Source organism: Neopsephotus bourkii, unplaced genomic scaffold, assembly GCF_033783945.1.
Source record: "Neopsephotus bourkii isolate Nb327-2 ecotype Australia unplaced genomic scaffold, CSIRO-AGI_Nbou_v1 NB_1292, whole genome shotgun sequence".
In the NCBI taxonomy this organism is placed as follows: Eukaryota; Metazoa; Chordata; class Aves; order Psittaciformes; family Psittacidae; genus Neopsephotus; species Neopsephotus bourkii.
In genome coordinates, this window is record NW_026901776.1 from 9,364,410 (window position 1) to 9,375,707 (window position 11,298).

At 54.9% G+C, this 11,298-nt stretch overlaps 1 long non-coding RNA gene across 1 annotated transcript; it reads left to right on the forward strand.

Moving 5' to 3' along the window:
- Window positions 1-540: 540 nt before the first annotated feature.
- Window positions 541-10,587, forward strand: LOC133219022 (uncharacterized). Its single transcript, XR_009727337.1, has 3 exons — window positions 541-802; window positions 1,324-1,413; window positions 9,870-10,587. It is a non-coding gene; the product is annotated as an uncharacterized LOC133219022 (long non-coding RNA).
- Window positions 10,588-11,298: the final 711 nt, after the last annotated feature.

An 11,298-nucleotide genomic window follows, 5' to 3' on the forward strand; every position in this document is an offset into this window, starting at 1 on the left:
ATAAGGCTAGGAATACTTTCTCTTGCACCGATTTCCATGCACGTATTCAGTTCGACTTGAGAGAGCTAAACTGCACCCACAGAAACAGCCCTGCTGAGTTGCCTCCACAATTTTGAGCTGGTCCTTCAACGAGCCATCATCACTGAGGTCTTCAGCCTACCTCACACCTAATGTGATACAAATGTCATGTTTTGAAGACTTCACAGTCCAGTGGAGTCCAGCGGTGTCTGCCCAGAGTCATTGATTCCCAGAGACAACGTTGCCCAAGTATTGCAGTCAATTGTTGAACCGGATGCAATCATACACTGAAAAACAAGTAATGTCGGCTGATTAAAATAGCTGTATTAACTCTTTATCGACCTTAGCATTTATTTCCATGAGTGTAGACATTAGCATGTGTTTCCATGGGGTGTGCAGTTGCAGTTGCTCCTCAGATACCATGGAGTAGCTGACTGCATGGAGGGTAAAACACCTGTATCCAATCCCATTCCCATTCCCCCTCTTCACGTCTGAGGGAGGAGATGGCAGAAGGCACAGCTTCCTGCCCTTAGTGACTAGAGCATCATCCTACCAGCAAATTCCAGCTGCCCTCTATATCCCCCTAGCTGCCAGGTCTCAGATTTCCCCCAGACAGCGCTTGGTGGTGGTGTGCATTATCAGCTCTTCTGTCTTTGCCTGGAGTTTGAGGACAATGTAACAGTAGTTGAACCTGGTATCACAACAAATAAACAGGAGAGGATCCAGGTCCTTCAGTGTCTTCTGTGGGAGGAACATATCCCACATGGCATCTTCTGTGGTTAAGGTGAGGGTTCAAGAGCTGTTCTGCAGACAGAGCTACGGCTGTAGGGTGACAACCCCTTTTAATGTCCTAGGCATGAAGGACTAGAAACGTGTTATCCTACCTGGCTTCTCCCACTTTGATTTCTTAGTCTCTTTGAGGGTGTTTGTAAAGACTTGCTGGGAGAACAGCCATGTGGGGGTGAAGGCAGCACCATGACATCCTGGGAAGGGAAGGGAAGAAGGGAAAATCCTTGTGTTTTTTGGCTGTGTTAAAGCTCACTCAGCTGGGTGTGATTTCTGGAGCTGTGGCACCAGAAGCTCAGGCTTTGTCAGAAAGCTCCAAACCGCTCCACCCACAAATGGTCTTTCATAGCATGTCCATGGAGAGAGACTGTTGGCCTGTATGCAGTCTGTGTGCTTCAGGGACCTGCAGAAATTAAGGACCAAGTTGCCCATCCATGGCTGGCCTGGGGAGCTCCCTCGTTTGACCCAAATATCCACTCTTACATTTCCCTTCTCAGCTGTTGCCCTGGTTTCTTTCAGTAACAGGCTCCAGCAAGGAGCAGAGCTTGGCTTCTCTCAAAGAAGATGCTGGATGTGGCCCCTCTCAATCTAGGAATCTTCCACTTCAGGGTGAGCAGCTGAGAGAAGGGGATTCAAGGGGAACCCTCACCCCAGCAGCTCTGAGGGCAAGGAGTGCAGCACCAGCAGTGACTGTGCTGGTTGTTTCTGGGACAGGGACTATTGCCAGGCATTGCCTAGTGCCAGAGTAGGAGAGGACAGTGCCTGGGCACAGAAAGGTGCCTTTTTCTCCTCTGGCCTGCTTTGCCCAGCCACCAAGACAGCCCGCAGCCACGCAGCTCTCCTCTAATCTGCTTTCTGGTTCCTCCCTGGTGGGGTGGCACCAGCACCGGCTGTCTCCTCAGGGGCTGCACAGACACATCTGGTGAGGTTTTTGCCCATGGCAGGCAGCAGCCTGTTTGCTCTCAGCGGCAGCTGGAGGTAGCAGGAAGGGAAGGGGATGGAAAACCACCCTCTTTGCACATGTCCCCCCCGCAGCCCACTTTGTCCTCAGATCATGCTGTGACAGCCAGAAGTCACCGTACCCGTTCAGGATATCATTCTGTTTGAGTCCTTTACACCATGTGAGGCAGCTTCTTTAGCTGATGCCTTCAGCGAGGCAGCCCCCATCTGTCAGATGCAGTTCATCTCTTTGGGGGGAAGAGCTGCGGGTACAGCTGAAGGTCAGGTTTGAGAGAAGGCAGTTGGTGTTTGATGTCTGCCTGACACCAAAGGGATTCACTGGGGCAGGAGCCAGCAAGGTCTGTCCTTGGCACTGGGGGAGTCCTCTTGCGTGGGCGGCTTCTACCCTTTCAGTGAGGAGCACAGGAAGTTGCCCAAACTGGAGGTGGTCAGCAGACTGAGGATGCTGAGGAGCAGGAACTGGCTCCAAAGCCCTGTGTCCAGGCTCTCCTCTGGCTGGCCCTCTGCAGCTCTTGCTGGAAAACTGCTTAAAAGCAGCTAGTGTCTGCTGGAATCATGGGGGGCACAGCAAAAGAAACAGCATCCTGGAAGGAGGAAAAAGCCCCCTGCACGGCTGGCACTGAAGGGTGGGGAGCAGGATGCTCTCTGTGCTGCCGCTCCTTCCAAAGCTTTCAGCTCTCCCTGGGTCCCAGCAGGAGCTGTGCAGCTGCTGACAGCTATTAATAGGTAGGGAGAACGTGGGCTCTGTCTTCTACCACTTCCTGGGATGAATGGTAATTACCCTTAATTAGACTGGATTTGGTTCCACCACCTACCTTCCAGCCCCCTTGCCTGCGCTGGCAGGGGGAGACCAGCCCATCTGCTGCCTGTGCGGCTCTGTGGGGAGCAGGGATCAGCACTGGGAACAGAGTCCCGTCCCCCCAGGACATCCTGCAGGCCTTGCCGTGGATCGTGGGCATGGGGAGGAGCAGAGCTGGCAGCTGGCAGGCTGCAGGCACTTGGCTCACCCTGGTCTTTCCAATGGCACACAGGAGCCCTGCAGGGAGTGAGATAAAGAATCCCACCAAAGCCTGATGGTGCAGATGGGTTGGATGCTCTCTCTTTGAGTTTAATTAAAGAAACAAGACAGGAGAAGAAATAATGAGGGGCTCTGACCTGTCATTATGGTTGGCATCCCCACCACCATGCATCACACTGAGTTCTGTGAAAAAGGGCATCCTTCCTCCGCTGCCAGTGCAGGATACAGCGGGACTTGCCCCCCATTTCCCACAGGGCACAGCCTAGCTGCAGTGGGGTTAGTCAGGATGCAACCTGCCCAAGGGGGTGTTTTTTCCCTTCTTATGCCACTACACGTCTGGCCTGAGCTCTTTCATCCAGGTTATCTTAGTGCAGATGCAGGAATAGTGCAGGAGGTTTTCTTCATCCACTGAGGCTGCACCTCCCAGGAATCACATCCCAAGAAGATGGAGGCAGAACTGGATGCTGTTAGATCTTTTCTGTACATCTCAGACCCTGGCTCTGGAGCAGAGCACCCTCTGCCTTGGTGTCTACCTGAGATGATGGGAAAGGCTGAACTTCACTAACCCCACGTCTGTGCCGTCATGCCCTTCTGAACAGCCACAGTGTCTCAACAAACCCTTACTGCTCCTCCAAAACTTGGATTTGTCCCTGCCTGGTTCAGCTCAGCAGCTGGTCACACTTTCCACTGTGGGAACCCCCTTCCTTCACTGACCCTTGCTGCTTGTGGCAGGGAGAGAGGGAAAGGGCAGGCACACTGCCTCCTCCTGCCAAGCTGGAGCTCCCCAGACAAGGCAGTTTCATTTACCTCTTCTTAGGTTTTAATTGCTTTTCCCACATTGTATGTTTGCTCTTGACTGAATCACGAAAACCCTCCTGCAGGCGGGATCCATGCCTAGGGACCTACTGGCTCCTGTTGGCAAACACCTCCCTCCTTGCTGCTGGAGCCCTCTCTCCTTCCCTCTCTCTGAGATCCCTCCAACGTCAGGCCAGAAGATTCAGGTCCCTCTGCTGACTCCCACTCAGCCCAGCGTGTTGCATCCAAATGCCAGATGGCACACTAGGCTCAGGCAGGAGCGGTGCCAGGCTCTCCTCCCTTTCTCTCCACCCGTGGGTCCACAGAAAAGAGATGGAGAACCAGCACAGCTAGGTTCCAGACTGCCATGTTTGCTACAACTTCCCTGGTCTTCAGCCCCATTCACTGTGGGATTGTCATGGGAGGTGCTGGTAGAGCCCCAGCGTGCCAGGGAGGAGAGGACCTGCTCCGAGGCTGTCCCCTGTGCCCAGCTCCCTGTGCTAAGATTAACAAGCCATGCCCAGGACTGGACCACAGCCGCTGCTTCCTCTGTGCTCCCTCACCCCTGTGCCTTTCCTTCCTTGTTTGGCCAGGGTTGCTCACCACCCCTGGGTAACTGCCTGCAAAGTTCTGAAGGTTCAGCAAGCTTCTCTCAGCCCCTAACCCCCCCTTAATGGAATGAAGAGGAGGAGAGGAAAAGCAAAGCAACTGTCCTGCCCGAAAGCGTGATTTGGAAGCTGTGGGCAGCAGAAACATCCTATTTTCAGTCTTCGGGCAGCAAAACAGGCTCAGGGAGGATTTGCTCAGATTTTCCCAGCCTTTCTGCTTCAGATGGCTGTGTTAGCAGAATATCTGCTGCTTTTGGCTCAGAACTGGGTGGCCCCTAGAGCCCCTTTTTGGTAGGGACTCGAACACTTTCTGCTGGCTCTTCGTGATACCCTGAGATGGGCATGTTCATCAACACTGCCTGAGCTCTAGGCTCTCCACTCTCACTACTGTGTTACAGTAACCCCCCCAGATCCTATCCCTGGAGCATGTGTCCCCTCTCTGCCAGGCTGCTGCCACTCAGCTCCTTGGAGGGCAGGGGGAAGACACCTCCCTTAGCAGAGTCCAAGAGACATGCACAGAAACAGTGCTTCCTGCAGCAGGTCGCACCACTGAGGATGTAAGCAGTATAGAAACGCTGGCCACTGGATGATTTTCCTTGCCCTTCTCCTCTGCTCCTTTATTCCTGTGAAATGGGGTGCCAGCTGTGCCCAGCTCCCCTCAGATGTGCTGGCCATGTGCCTCCCTGCCCTGGCACGTGGCTGCTGGCTGCAGGGCTCTCTGGCATGGATGGCATCCCCTCGCTCCACAAACCTGGCAGTGGGTGCCTGAGCCAGGCTGGGGCACCATGTGGGAGAGCAGAGCTGGCTGCGTTCTCCCTCGGAGGAGGGAAAGCATCTAGTCAGTGACTTCTATTCCTGGCTGGGCTTGTTGCAGCCTTCACGACATTCAGAGCAGGTGTGAAGCTTTTCCCTTCCCAGGCTGGGGATGGGAGCTAGTGGGAGGTTGTTTTCCAGCACTTTCATGGAGATAGTCTGTTGGTTTCGCATGGTGTCTTTTTTCCCCACGGTGATCCACGCTTTGAGTTTTAGCTTGTGACTCTGTGTCATTCCGTTCCCTGCCCCAGTTTCCACCTCTCCCTGTTGTGCTGTTTTGATAAACCCAAGGTGCTCGGTGCTTGCAGTCAGGGGTAAGAGGTCTTGAGGGATGCGGTGGGGGATCAGGTCCTACAGCACAGGCTGTGCACAGGGAGATTTTTCAGAAAGGCTGGGGCAGGCAGTGCAGCATCTTTCCCTCCTTGTGGCCACCAGAAAGCAGCTCAGAGGTTCAGCAGCTTTGTTAGATTTGAAATGAGGGCATCGTCCCTTCTTGCCTTTTTTACTCTCAAGCCCAGCTTGGCTGTGATACCTGTTGCAGAGGCACACCTGGTACTCCTTGCAGGGGCCACCCCTTCCCTTGAAGGCTGGGAATGCTCCTCAGAGCCTGTTCCAGGGAAGAGAAAGACCTGTGTGTAGGGGAGTGAGCTCTTCCAGCACCCCTGGGGCTGCATGGAGGTGGGGGTACCTGGGGAAGAAGGTGCTATTTCCATCTCTCAGTGTTCCCCAGCAGCAGCTCCATACATCCTGCATCAGCATTTCCAGAGCGTGCAATGGGTGGTCAGACGGGGAGCCCCATCCGCCGTGCCGCAGCAAGGGCAATGTCGGGGCTGACGCTGATGGAATAGGACAGCCCGGGCGCTCGCACGCCAGGGGCTGCTGAGTTGCTGCTGTCCTTTGGTGCCCTTTTCCCACCCCAGCAGAGCCCGGCACCGGCAGGGCTGGGAGCTGCCAGCTGCCATCACCGTCCTCCAGAGCCACGCTCCCTGACAGCTCCGCTGCCCGCTGCTGCTGCGCCCGGCTCCTGGGCGCTCCCCAGCCCCGCAGCGAGGAGCTGGGGCCATGGCACAGCCCCGGCTCCCTCCGTGCTCCCATTAGGGCTTGGCTGGTGGAGCAGTGCAGCCCGAGGCATTGCACTCGTGCTGGGAGGGCTGGGTGAGCGCTGCCGAACGCCTCCTGCTGCAGCTCTCTGCCACCGCTTTGGCTGAACGTCTCTGCCGTGTGTGCCAGCACCGCAGCCAGCTCCGGGAGAGCCACCGGGCTTCCCCCTTGTGCCCTGTCACCGCTTCGGGATTGCACTGACAAAGGGCCCTGGGCTCAGTCCCAGCACGCTGCAGGCTCTGCTTGCTGAGCTGGGCTACCTGCAAACTGCAGCCTGGGGGTTTGTTCAAGGGCCCTTGAATACACAAGGAATGATCTGGAGTGTTCCCAAGGATGGCGATGTGCCAAGTCCAGATGCTGCCTTTGTACCTGGCCTGTCCCCAGGTTATGCCCTGTGGTGCTTCTGCCAGGCCAGTATGAAGCCTTCCATCCCTGATTTCTAAGTCCAGCTGTGCCCCTCTGTTACAAGGCCTCTGGGGCCTACAGGCTCTTCTCAGTAGTGGTGCAGCTTGGTGGGACTTCTACTTCTCTGGCTGGGTACCCGGGGCTGGGTGCCCAGGGCGGTGCTCACCCAGGTGAACTGGGAACACCAGCCACAGAGCCCTCGCTTGCTGTTTTCTCAGCAAGAAACTGCCAGCATTAGTAGCTCCCCAGTGCTCAGATGGAGGTGGACAAGGGGTCTCTTCTCTTGGAGCCTGACTCTGGCAGGGAACAGTGGTGCCCATAGCAGGGACACTGCAGCCATCCCATCCTGTGCTGCTGCTCTGAGGCTGTGAGTGTCAGCAGCTCTCGGGTTGCTCTCAGGCAGACCAGCCCTCTGCAGAGAGCAATCCTGGCTCTCTGGGCCTGTGGTCTGTTCCAGGTGGGTGATTCCTGTGTTTCTAACGAGGCAGGGGAAGAAAATTGAAAGTCCAAGTGAGCAAAACAGCCAGGCTGAGGCAGGACACATCAGAGCTGCCTCTGTCAACACCGTTGCTGAGGCAAGCAGGCAGGCAGGTCCTTAATTATTGATGGTACTTATAAATAAATGCTGGGGCAGGGATAGGAAGGTTACAGAGGAGCAGCTGCTGTGAGGGGGAGGGAACCTGAGAGCTCACTTGCTTTAAAGGTCATTCAGTTTGGCATCTCTTGCCCCTTTCTCTGTAAAACTCAGTGATATTGGAGTCAATGGATTATCTTCCTTGTGTGTCTTCTTCTTGCTTCTGCCTAACCCGGCCAGATGAGAGGACGAGGAGGAAGAGGGAGGAAAGACATCCGCAAGAGGGGGCAGTGAGGGAAAGAAAGGAGAGGGAAGGAAATGCCGTCAGAAATGTGGGACAAACAGACAAACGAGGAGACAACAAAATTAGTAGAGCAGCAAATCCCAACCCGAGTGTAAATAATTCTTCACCATGTGAAAAGAAGGTCTATGTAGGCTCAGATTCATCTTCCCCTTCCTGGGGCTCAAGCCCAGGAAGCACATGAAATGAGGCTGGACAAGGAGTAGGAGACATAGCTGTCTTGACTGGGGACTGGAATAGTAACTCAGTGTCTGTAGCCTCAGGCACTTGGGGTGGAGCATCCCAGGAAGACTTGACTATCTGGTGGTAATAGCTCTGGGACAGGGCTTCCACAGCCAGCTGAAAACACAGGAAGGACTTTGGACTGGAATCACAGAAGGACTTAGAGGTTGACAGCCTCCATGGGAGTCTTAAGTGACTGTGGATGATGGGGCTTCACAACTTAGTCTGAAGCTCCCAAGCTTGCAGAAGTGACACACAGGCGTTGGGTGCAATATGGGCTCAGGAAAGATGGAGCTCCTTTCAGCCTCCCCAAGAGCACACTCTGCAGGACATGGTCTCCTTCCATCCCCTCTCCAGTCTTAAGGGAGCCATTTCACGTGGTGGGCAGCAGCACCCCAAAGTCTGGAGCTGGACATGGGTGTAGCTTTGCTCATCTTCCACTGGGAGCCTGATCTGGTTGCATGAGGGCAGTGTGTAGTGAACGCTGCAGTGCGCGGCTGTCTGGATGGTGGATCTGGATGCAAACCGGGTGATGTGCTGGTGTCCTGGGCCTCCTCCAGCAGACTAAGCCCCAGAATGACATAAATCAATCAAAATTCATCCCTTGATTTCCCTGCAGTGGGCTGTGTGCAGCTCAGGAGGGTGGGCTGAGCAGCGGGGTGCTCCTGACAGCTGTAGGGCTGGTGGTGGGGAGGATGGAGAGGCAGTCCCCTTCTCCCAGCGCTGCTTCCTGTGCTGGCGCTCTCTGGAGCAGAGGTGCTTGTGCTGCAGCTGAGCAAATCGCGCCTCCCGGCAAGCGGCAGAAAACACAGCCGCAATCCGGGCTGACTGCAGGGAGCCGGCGCTGCCGCGCAGGAGCCGACTGGGTCTGAAGGGCACGCAGCAGAGGAGAGCGAGCTGCGGGATCCGTCCTGAATTGCCTCTGCCGCCTCCTGGGGCTGTCGGCTCTCCGCTGCGGACAGAGTTCTGCTGCGTTGGAAAAGTGGTCCAGCTCCAGAAACGCTCCCAGGGAGCCGGGAACCCAGGGAGAGGCAGGATTTTAGCCATGGGCAGCCCCTGCCCTGCCCACATGCCCTATAACACTCCTCCTGTCCCTCAGCTGAACACCTCTAGTGCAGAGCCATCCCCTCCTTTCCCAGACAGCAGCGGTGCAGAAGGTGAGGCAGCACCAGCTCCAGGTGGCCCTGAGCTGGCCCTGCGGGATGGGATGTCCCATCTCACCAGGGGTGCTCTGGGTCTGCGGTTCACTGCTGCAGCCTTGCGTGTGCCATGCATGGGTGCTGCATGGCCTGAGTGCCTGGCTGCTGTGGGAGAAGAGAGCAGTGTGTGGCTCAGCTCTGCTACTGTCGCTAAGATCCCAGCACCTCCCTGGAACGAGTCCCAGGATGCAGCAGCCTGCCCCAGGTCTGGGTGGCAGGGGTGCTGGGCTTCTCTGTGTGGCACCCTCTCAATCTGCAGCCCAGGCTATGGAGAGTGATGCTCCTGTAGCAAAGTGGGGTGAAGAAAGGCAAGCAAGTACTTGCTGCTCTTCTTTTGCTGAAGTCAGGTAGCTGTTTGTGATTGGGGCTGGCAAGCCCTTGCATTGCACGTGCCCTCAAGGGACCTCGGGATCCATCTGGACTTATGGAGGTGTTGCCAACCTGACAGCACCTGCTCACAGCAAAAATACCATTGTCTCTTAATGAGTTTCCCACTTCCTGCCGTCCCTTCTGCGGGCACGTGTTTGGAGTTGCCAATGTGTGCCCAGGGTACTGCTCACCCCTTAGGTCCTTGATGACTGTAAGAGAATGTAGGCTACTATTCTGGCCAGAGAACTATATTTAAACCCTGTGCTTCATTCCTCAGAGCTCTCCCAGCTGAGCACTGCTTGACCTGCCTCTAAATACAGAGCATCCTGGGCAGAAATGTGGCAGCTACTGTGCTATAGCATAGGGTGCTAATGCACTGTCCTTGTGTGGCAGGGAAAGGGGTGGACAGGATGTAAGTCTGTGCAATGGGGGGTTCATCAGAAGACCAGGAGGAAATGCTCTCTTCCAGGACCAGTGATAGCTTGGTATGGCCACGGCCCAAAACCCAGAACTGCTACTGCGATGACCCATTTACCAGCCTGGGGCAATATGGGCACCACAGGTGCCTCTACAGAACTACTCTTTTGTAGGACAGCATCCTTTTCCACCTCCAATTACAGAGCAGGTTTAGTGCTGCTGAGCTCATGAGATCTAGTCAGATCATGATTTAGTTATGCAGTGACCTCGTAAATCCTTGCAGGCTCAGAAAGAGGAAGGGAAATTCTGAATTCCGTGCCCAGAAAGGTCAAGAGCAGCAAATGAGAAGAAAATGAGCTCCAAGCTGGAGGGTCCCTCCAAGAGTGCCCTGGCTGAGGCAGGAGATGAACAGCACCATCACAGCAGGCTGCAGGCCCTTAAGGGGCTGGGCAGAAGTCTAAAAGGGGTCAGTAGTTTTTCAACTAAAAATCAGGCCAAATGGGGTTAATTTTGTGAGGCTGCTGCTGGAGAGCTCAGGCTCTGCTTTTGTAGCACAGTGCACGAGCTGCTTAACCCAGTATTCCTCTCCTCCTCCTCACGCCTACTATCCAATACCGAAATGAGACATCATCTCCTGTAGCAGCTATTAATATAGCAACACAAAAAGCACCCTGGGAAGGTGTTTTCCCAGTAAGCTAGAACATCCCTTCACCTCCCCACATCTGGCACCACTGTGGCCTAAGTGAAACACAGGAGCTGTGCAACACCAGGCATTAATGTTGCTTTCAGCTGACAGCATGAACCATCCCCTGGGACTCCACAAACCCTACGCAAGCCTTGTTCTAAGGCCCCGAAGCACTGAGTTGGATGTTCCAACTCTCTCCTGTGTTCGGGTGCCTTGCAGACATGTTATGAGGACCTTTGCATCCAGAAACAGAAACTGGAAAAAGCACTCAGCTGTCTCTGCTACAGCATACAGGAAGAGAGGCAGAGTCTGGGGTGAGCAGGGGGATGGCTGAATTCTTGGCAGCAGAACCTTGGCTCATAGCCCCCTTTGCAGCAAGCCCTGCTTTAACCTCCCTAGCTGGAAGCAGCATTTACAGAATGAAAGGCTGAAGGCCTATGCTCTTGCTGCAGCTGTCAGTGCTTTGGGGGAGCAGAGGAGGACAGTGGGGAGCACCACTGGCCCTTAAAGCCTCCCCGTTCCTTCTGCCTCCAAGTCCTCACATTTATGCCTGACACTTATCCAAGTGCAAAATCAGCTCCTGGCACTTTGCAAAGATGAGTAGGAGCCACTTGAAGCCTTAGGGACAACATACGAGACTGTGGGATGGACAGCCACTGACATAGGGAAGAAATCCCCTTGTTCTCTAATGATACCATAAGTCCACCTCTTTTTCCCCAGGTGAGCTGTTAACTGAAGAGGAAAGGGAGAGGAGGCTCTACTCACAGCAGCTATCCACCCTCTCCCCCTCAAGGAGACAGCTGAAATGTGTAAGTCTCTCATTAGGAGACTGAGCCATTCTCCACTACATCCTCACTAATCCGTATTTATGTGACAGCCATTTCCTGCTCCCCATCCATCAGCATCACTGTGTTCCCACCTCTCCTCCCCCTCCCCCCAAAAGCTTGCAGCTACTGCTGCCTCCACCTCCCTCCACAGTGCCAGGCAACCCTACCTGCTGGTGAAACCTATCCCTCTGAGGCTGCTG